General features: G+C 36.6%; 2 non-coding genes across 2 annotated transcripts; one reads left to right on the top strand and one right to left on the bottom strand.

The window, feature by feature from the left end:
* Nucleotides 1–524: 524 nt before the first annotated feature.
* On the top strand, nucleotides 525–628 carry LOC130952500 (small nucleolar RNA R71). Its single transcript, XR_009074679.1, has one exon. It is a non-coding gene; the product is annotated as a small nucleolar RNA R71 (small nucleolar RNA).
* Nucleotides 629–7,220: 6,592 nt separating this feature from the next.
* LOC130953758 (small nucleolar RNA R71) lies at nucleotides 7,221–7,328 on the bottom strand. The gene has a single exon (XR_009075920.1). It is a non-coding gene; the product is annotated as a small nucleolar RNA R71 (small nucleolar RNA).
* Between the last annotated feature and the right edge of the window lie 729 nt (nucleotides 7,329–8,057).

The raw sequence follows: 8,057 nt of genomic DNA, 5'->3' as shown, positions 1-8,057 counted from the left end.
ATGGATATGGCTTGCTATTGTTCAGCCTGTTGCGTCCACCATTGTTAAAGCCTTGTTGAGGCTTTTGTTGATCCTTCCATGAGAAATTTGGATGATTTCTCCATGATGAGTTATAGGTGTTTCCATAAGGTTCACCCATGTAATTAACCTCTGCCATGGCAGGGTTCTCAGGATCATAAGCTTCTTCAGAAGCTGCCTCTTTAGTACTGTTGGATGCATGTTGCCATCCATTCAGATTTTGAGAGATCATGTTGACCTGTTGAGTCAACACTTTGTTCTGAGCCAATATGGCATTCAGAGCATCAATTTCAAGAACTCCTTTCTTTTGAGGTATCCCATTATTCACGGAATTCCTCTCAGAAGTGTACATGAATTGGTTGTTTGCAACCATATCAATGAGTTCTTGAGCCTCTTCAGGCGTTTTCTTTAGGTGAATAGATCCACCTGCAGAATGGTCCAATGACATTTTCGAAAATTCAGATAGACCATAATAGAATATATCTAATATGGTCCATTCTGAAAACATGTCAGATGGACATCTTTTGGTCAACTGCTTGTATCTTTCCCAAGCTTCATAGAGGGATTCACCATCTTTTTGTTTGAAGGTTTGAACATCCACTCTCAGCTTGCTCAGCTTTTGAGGAGGGAAGAATTTATCGAAGAAGGCAGTGACCAGCTTATCCCAGGAGTCCAGGCTATCCTTGGGTTGTGAATCCAACCATATTCTAGCTCTGTCTCTTACAGCAAAAGGGAAAAGCATGAGTCTGTAGACTTCAGGATCAACTCCATTCGTCTTTACAGTCTCACAGATCTGCAAGAACTCAGTTAACAACTGATAAGGATCTTCAGATGGAAGTCCATAAAACTTGCAGTTTTGTTGCATTAAAGCAACTAGCTGAGGTTTCAGCTCAAAGTTATTGGCTCCAATGGCAGGAATGGAGATGCTTCTTCCATCAAACTTGGACGTTGGCTTTGTGAAGTCACCAAGCATTCTCCTTGCATTATTATTATTTTCGGCTGCCATCTCCTTCTCTTGTTCGAAAATTTCTGAAAGGTTGTTTCTGGATTGTTGTAACTTAGCTTCTCTTAATTTTTTCTTCAGAGTCCTTTCAGGTTCTGGATCAATTTCAACAAGAGTGCCTTTATCCTTGTTCCTGCTCATATGAAAGAGAAGAAAACAAGAAAAGAAGAGGAATCCTCTATGTCACAGTATAGAGATTCCTTTATGTTAGTAAAAGAAGAAAGGGGAGAAGAATGTAGAAGGATGGATTCGGATTTTTGGATGAAGAGAGGTAAAGAGAAGTGTTAGTAATTAAATAATTAAATAGAAGAAGAAAAGAGAAGGGAAATTTCGAAAATAATTTTGAAAAAGAGGTTAGTAATTTTCGAAAATTAGAGATAAAATGTAATTAAAATTAAAACATGAAACAATTAGTTAATTAAAAAGAATTTTTGAAAAAGGGGTGAGATATTTTCGAAAATTAGAGAGGGAAAAATAGTTAGGTGGTTTTGAAAAAGATAAGAAACAAACAAAAAGTTAGTTAGTTGATTGAAAAAGATTTGAAATCAAATTTGAAAAAGATAAGAAGATAAGAAGTTAGATAAGATATTTTGAAATCAAATTTTGAAAAAGATTAAATTTTTGGAAAAGATAAGATAAAAGATAAAAAGATTTAATTTTTTAATTTTAACTTAGCTAACAAGAAACTACAAGATAAGATTCTAGAACTTAAAGATTGAACCTTTCTTAACAAGAAAGTAACAAACTTCAAATTTTTGAACCAATCACATTAATTGTTGGCTAATTTTCGAAAATTAGATGAAAAGATAAGAAAAAGATTTTTGAAAAATAATTTTTAAAATTTTCGAAAAAAATGAAAAAGATATGCTTTTTGAAAAAGATTTTGAAAAGTTAAGATTTTTAAAATTGAAATTTTGACTTGACTTGTAAGAAACAACTAATTTTGAAAATTTTTGACTAAGCCAACCCAAAATTTCGAAAATTTGGAGAGAAATAAGGAAAAGATATTTTTTTTATTTTTGAATTTTTAAATATGAGAGAGAAAAATAACGAAAATACTTAATGCATGAAATTTTTAGATCAAAACAATGAATGCATGCAAGAATGCTATGAATGTCAAGATGAACACCAAGAACACTTTGAAGATCATGATGAACATCAAGAACATAATTTTGAAAAAATTTTTGATGCAAAGAAAACATGCAAGACACCAAACTTAGAAATCTTTAATGCTTGGAAAATATGAATGCAAAGATGCACATGAAAAACAAGAAAAGACACAAAACAAGAAAACATCAAGATCAAACAAGAAGACTTATCAAGAACAACTTGAAGATCATGAAGAACACTATGAATGCATGAAATTTTCGAAAAAAATGCAAGAAAAATTTTTAAAGCATGCAATTGACACCAAACTTAAAAATTGACTCAAGACTCAAACAAGAACACAAAATATTTTTGGTTTTTATGATTTTATGATTTTTTTGTATTTTTATTAAAAATTTTTTCGAAAATAAAGTTTGTAAAAACGAAAAAGAAAAGAAAAATTTTGAAAAAGATTTTTGAAAAGAAAATTACCTAATCTGAGCAACAAGATGAACCGTCAGTTGTCCACACTCGAACAATCCCCGGCAACGGCGCCAAAAACTTGGTGGACGAAATTGTGATTCTTAAAGTTGTACTCCTTGTACTTTTATGGAATTTGAAATTGGCACGTGTGGACACAACTCCGTTCAACTTAACCAGCAAGTGTACTGGGTCATCCAAGTAATACCTTACGTGAGTAAGGGTCGATCCCACAGAGATTGTTGGTATGAAGCAAGCTATGGTCACCTTGTAAATCTCAGTTAGGCAGATTAAATTGGTTTATGGTTTCAAAAATTAATAATAAATAGAAAATAAAAAGGGATAGAAATACTTATGTAAATCAATAGTGGGAATTTCAGATAGGTGTATGGAGATGTTGTGTTCCTCTTGAAACTCTACTTCACTACTCACTCTTCCTTCAATCCTTCTTACTCCTTTCCATGGCAAGCTGTATGTAGGGCATCACTATCATCAATGGCTACTTTAATCCTCTCGGGAAAATGGTCCTATGCGCTGTCACTGCACGGCTAATCGTCTGGAGGCATCACCCTTGGTTGATAGCTACATCCCATCCTCTCAGTGAAAATGGTCCAAATGCTCTGTCACAGCACGGCTAATCATCTGTCGGTTCTCAATCAAGTTGGAATAGAATCCATTGATTCTTTTGCGTCTGTCACTAACGCCCAGCCTTCAGGAGTTTGAAGCTCGTCACAGTCATTCAATACCGGAATCCTACTCGGAATACCACAGACAAGTTTAGACTTTCCGGATTCCCAGGATCCTACTCGGAATACCACAGACAAGGTTAGACCTTCCGGATCCCCATGAATGCCGCCATCTATCTAGCTTATACCACGAAGATTCTGTTGGGGAATCTAAGAGATATGCGCATGATGAGCGGATAATTTATACACTTTTTGGCATTGTTTTTAGTATGTTTTTAGTAGTTTTAGTTGAGTTCTTAGTATATTTTTATTAGTTTTTGGTTAAAATTCACTTTTCTGGACTTTACTATGAGTTTGTGTGTTTTTCTGTGATTTCAGGTATTTTTTGGCTGAAATTGAAGGACCTGAGCAAAAATCTGATTCAGAGACTGAAAAGGACTGCAGATGCTGTTGGATTCTGACCTCCCTGCACTTGAAGTGGATTTTCTGGAGCTACAGAAGCCCAATTGGCGCGCTCTCAACGGCGTTGGAAAGTAGACATCCTGGGCTTTTCAGCAATATATGATAGTCCATACTTTGCCAAAGATTTGATGGCCCAAACCGGCGTTCAAAGTCACCTCAAGAAATTCCAGCGTTAAACGCCGGAACTGGCACCTAAATGGGAGTTAAACGCCCAAACTGGCATAAAAGCTGGCGTTTAACTCCAAGGAGAGTCTCTACACGAAAATGCTTCATTGCTCAGCCCAAGCACACACCAAGTGGGCCCGGAAGTGGATTTTTATGTCATTTACTCAGTTCTGTACACCTTAGGCTACTAGTTTTCTATAAGTAGGACCTTTTTACTATTGTATTAAAAATCTTCTGGTCTTTGGAACCTTTTCTTTAGATCTTTTGATCACTTTGGGAGGCTGGCCATTCGGCCATGCCTAGACCTTTGTTCTTATGTATTTTCAACGGTGGAGTTTCTACACACCATAGATTAAGGTGTGGAGCTCTGCTGTACCTCGAGTATTAATGCAATTACTATTGTTCTTCCATTCAATTCCGCTTGTTCTTGTTCTAAGATATCACTTGTTCTTCAACTTGATGAATGTGATGATCCGTGACACTCATCATCATTCTCACTCATGAACAAGGTGACTGACAACCACTTTTGTTCTACAAGCAACCAAGGCTCTAGTGAATATCTCTTGGATTCTTTAATCGGAATCTTCGTGGTGTAGGCAGGACCTGATGGCGGCATTCAAGAGAATCCGGAAGGTCTAAACTTTGTCTGTGGTATTCTGAGTAGGATTCAATGATTGAATGACTGTGACGTGCTTCAAACCTTAACCTGCTGGGCGTTAGTGACAGACGCAAAAGAGGGATTCTATTCCAGTAGGAGCGGGAACCAAACCGGTGATTGGCCGCACTGTGACAGAGTGTATGAGCATTAGCTTTCACTGTGAGGATGGGAGGTAGCCACTGACAACGGTGAAACCCTACACGAGCTTGCCATGGAAAGAAGTAAGAAGGATTGGATGAAGGCAGTAGGAAAGTAGAGAGACGGAAGGGAAGGCATCTTCATACGCTTGTCTGAAGCTCTTACACCAATGATATACATAAGTATCTCTATCTTTATCTTTTATGTTATTTTCGTTCATCACCATATCCATTTGAGTCTGCCTGACTGAGATTTACAAGATGACCATGGCTTGCTTCATACCACCAATCTCCGTGGGATCGACCCTTACTCGCGTAAGGTTTATTACTTGGACGACCCAGTGCACTTGCTGGTTAGTTGTGCGAAGTTGTGTTTATGCCATGGTATTGAGCACCAAATTTTTGGGATTCAGTGCCGGGGATTGTTTGTGTTTTGAAAAGTATTGATCACAATTTTGCATACCAAGTTTTTGGTGCCGTTGCCGGGGATTGTTCTTGTGTATGGACAACTGACGGTTCATCTTGTTGCTTAGATTAGGTATTTTTCTTCATAGTTCTTAAGAATGAATTCTAGTGTTTCAAGGTGATGTTCTTATCATCACCAAGGCTGATTGATTCTTATCAATTTAGCTCTTGAATGCAGTGTCCTGCTGAAGCTTGGCCGGCCATGTCTAATTCCTTTAGACTAAAGCTTTAGACTAACATTGCATGATTCCTGGAATTCTCGTTAAGAATTTTGATATTTTTTTTCCACTTAATTTTCGAAAATCACAAAAAAATTCACAAAAACCATAAAAACCAAAATATTTGATGTTTCTTGCTTGAGTCTAGTGTCTCATCTTAAGTTTGGTGTCAATTGCATGCATTCATTCATGTGTCTTAAGGATCTTCAAGTAATTCTTGATGATTCCTTACTCTGATCTTTGAATTCTTTTGACTTGAGTGTTTATGTGTCTCATGTAGTGTCAGTAGTATACAAACTGCTAAGTTTGGTGTCTTGCATGCATTGTTATTTGATTCTTGTTGCAATTTGATTATTAAAAAAAAATCCAAAAATATTTTTATTTGTGTCTTTTCAAGTCAATAACACAAAGAATTGAAGATTCAGAACATACTGCAGAGGAATTATACAGAAAAAGCTGAGCATTCGAAAATGCCCAGTGAAGAAGGCAGACTGGCGTTTAAACGCCAGCCAGGGTACCTGGTTGGGCGTTTAACGCCCAAAAAGGGTGCATTTTGGGCGTTAAACGCCAGAATGTATACCATTCTGGGCGTTTAACGCCAGGATGGTGCTAGGGGAAAGATTTTGTTTTTCAAATCAATTTTTTTTCAAATTTTCAAAGTTTTTCAAAATCAAATCTTTTTCAAATCATATCTTTTCAATCAAATGCTTTCAAAATTAATTTCTTTCCTTTTTCAAAGATACTTACTAACAATTAATGATTTGATTGAACATCACAAGATTGTTACCTTTTCTGTTGAGGAAGGTTTAATGTTTGAATCATATCTTTTCTTGTTAGGCAAGTCATTTATTTTTAAAATCAAATCTGTTTTTTTTAAAAATTGTTTTCAAATCATATCTCTTAAAATTATTTTCAAATCAAATCTTTTCAATCATACCTTCTTAACCACATCTTTTTCAAAATGGTTTTTAATCAAATCTTTTTAATTTCTAATTTCAAAATCTTTTTCAAAAATCACTTGGTTTCTTTTCCACTTTGATTTTCGAAAATCAATTAATGTTTTTCAAAAATGTTTTCAAAATATTTTAATTAATTTTCGAAAATCTTCTTCCCCTCTTCCCACATCCTTCTATTTATGGAGTACCACTCCTTCTCAATGCACAATTCAAACCTTATCTAAGTAAAGTTCGAATTCTTCTTCTCCTTCTTCTTTCTATTTCTCTTTTCCTCTGACACCTCAAGGAATCTCTATACTGTGACATAGAGGATTCCATATCTTCTTGTTCTCTTCTCTTTCATATGAGCAGGAGCAGAGACAAAGGCATTCTTGTTGAAGCTGACCCTGAACCCGAAAGGACCTTGAAGAGAAAGCTAAGAGAATCCAAAGCACAACTCTCTTTAAAGGACCTGACCGAATTCTTCAAAGAAGAAAAACTCATGGCAGCCGAAAATAACAACAATACTAACAATGCAAGGAAGGTGCTGGGTGACTTTACTGCACCTACTCCTGATTTTTATGGGAGAAGCATCTCTATCCCTGCCATTGGAGCAAACAACTTTGAGCTTAAACCTCAATTAGTTTCTCTAATGCAACAGAATTGCAAGTTCCATGGACTTCCAATGGAAGATCCTCATCAGTTCTTAGTTGAATTCTTGCAAATCTGTGACACAGTCAAGACTAATGGGGTAGATCCTGAGGTCTATAGACTGATGCTATTCCCTTTTGCTGTAAGAGACAGAGCTAGGATATGGTTGGACTTTCAACCTAAAGAAAGCCTGAACTCTTGGGAAAAGCTAGTCAATGCCTTCTTGGCAAAGTTCTTTCCACCACAAAGATGGAGTAAGCTTAGAGTGGAAGTCCAAACCTTCAGACAGAAGGATGGAGAATCCCTCTATGAAGCTTGGGAAAGATACAAACAATTAATCAGAAAATGTCCTTCTGACATGCTTTCTGAATGGAGCATCATAGGTATTTTCTATGATGGTCTCTCTGAACTATCCAAGATGTCTTTGGATAGCTCTGCTGGAGGATCTCTTCATCTGAAGAAGACGCCTACAGAGGCTCAAGAGCTCATTGAGATGGTTGCAAATAACCAATTCATGTACACTTCTGAAAGGAATCCCGTGAACAATGGGACAAGTCAGAAGAAAGGAGTTCTTGAGATTGACACTCTGAACGCCATTTTGGCTCAGAATGAAATATTGACTCAACAAGTCAATTTGATTTCTCAAAGTCTGTCTGGAATGCAAAATGCACCAAACAGTACTAAGGATGCCTCATCTGAGGAAGAAGCTTATGATCCTGAAAACCCTTCAATGGAAGAGGTGAATTACCTAGGAGAACCCTATGGTAACACCTATAATTATTCATGGAGAAATCACCCAAATCTTTCATGGAAGAATCAAGAGAGACCTCAACAAGGTTTCAATAATAATGGTGGAAGAAACAGGTTTAGCAATAGCAAACCTTTTCCATCATCTTCTCAGCAACAGACAGAGAATCCTAAGCAGAACCCCTCTGACTTAGCAACCATGGTCTCTGATCTAATTAAAACCACTCAAAGTTTCATGAATGAAACAAGGTCCTCCATTAGAAATTTGGAGGCACAAGTGGGACAGCTGAGCAAGAAAGTTACTGAACTCCCTCCAAGTACTCTCCCAAGCAACACAGAAGAAAAT

The sequence above is a fragment of the Arachis stenosperma genome, chromosome 9, assembly GCF_014773155.1.
Source record: "Arachis stenosperma cultivar V10309 chromosome 9, arast.V10309.gnm1.PFL2, whole genome shotgun sequence".
Taxonomy (NCBI): Eukaryota; Viridiplantae; Streptophyta; class Magnoliopsida; order Fabales; family Fabaceae; genus Arachis; species Arachis stenosperma.
This window is presented reverse-complemented; position numbering and strand designations above follow the sequence as displayed.